This window comes from Corylus avellana, chromosome ca9 (assembly GCF_901000735.1).
Source record: "Corylus avellana chromosome ca9, CavTom2PMs-1.0".
NCBI classification, from domain to species: Eukaryota; Viridiplantae; Streptophyta; class Magnoliopsida; order Fagales; family Betulaceae; genus Corylus; species Corylus avellana.
This window is the reverse complement of record NC_081549.1, coordinates 11370764-11371840: the sequence shown is the minus strand read 5'-3', so window position 1 is coordinate 11371840 and position 1077 is coordinate 11370764. Positions and strand designations below refer to the sequence as shown.

General features: G+C 40.4%; 1 non-coding gene across 1 annotated transcript; it reads left to right on the top strand.

The window, feature by feature from the left end:
- The first annotated feature begins 355 nt into the window (after window positions 1-355).
- LOC132162684 (small nucleolar RNA R71) lies at window positions 356-462 on the top strand. The gene has a single exon (XR_009438262.1). It is a non-coding gene; the product is annotated as a small nucleolar RNA R71 (small nucleolar RNA).
- Window positions 463-1077: the final 615 nt, after the last annotated feature.

The following is a 1077-nucleotide window of genomic DNA, read 5'->3' as shown; positions in this document are numbered from 1 at the left end:
AGTGGTGTGATCAATATGGGAACTTACGGCACATACCTTAACTTGTGTAACTTGTTGAACATGAGCACTGCTATGATTAGTCATAGCTTTCATGAACATGTCCAGCTTTTTCTCCATGGCAGCCATTTGAGCCTGAATTCCTCCATTGGTGCTCTCTTCATATATGCCTTTTCCTTTGAGTCCTTGTTTCCCTTTAGATGGGAATTGTTGGGAGTTCTCACTTAAGGTCTCAAAGAGTTCTATGGCTTCCTTGCCGCTTTTCTCCATCAACATGTAACCACAAGCTAAATCTACAAGACTCTTGTTAGGATCATTTAAACCCTCATAGAATGCCAATACCTGATCGTCTTGAGATATATTGTGATGAGGGCATCTGAGAAGTAGCTCATTAAAGTGTTCCCATGCCTCGAAGAAAAGGTCTCCATCTCTTTGCTGGAAAGTCATAATTTCCCTTCTCAATTGCCTTGTCTTTTGGGCTGGAAAAAATTTCTTTAAGAACTTTGTGGCCACCTCATCCCAAGTATGAATAGAACCTGCGGCCAAAGAATTGTACCATCTCTTAGCATTATCTTTTAAAGAAAAAGGGAAGAGGATTAACCTGATCTCTTCTGGAGTTAAACCCTGAACATTTTGAGTCCTCCAGAAATCACAGAATTCTCGAATATGCCAATATGGGTTCTCTGTAGGTGTGCCTTTATAGTGTGGACTCATATTGAGCAACAGAGGTAAATCGTAACTGCTTTGCACAATGGGCTGGAAATTAATGCATGATGGCTGATTGAGGATCTGAGGACTGAATGAACTTTTCGTAGGTCTTCGCACCGGAGGTATATTGTTTCTCAACATGATTAAAACAAAAAGAAAATTAAATAACAAAACAAAAATAAAAGAAATAAATCAGATCTGTAATTAGTGCAGTAGCTGTGCTATTCTCTGGATGTGCGATCGATCGCACCATAAGGTGTCCTCAATCGCACTGGTGCGCTCGATCGCCCTTGTTGGGCACTCAAGCGTACCTCCAGAGGCAAAACGAGAACTGCGAAAAAAACTAGAAAAACAGAAAACTTTACAACAAAA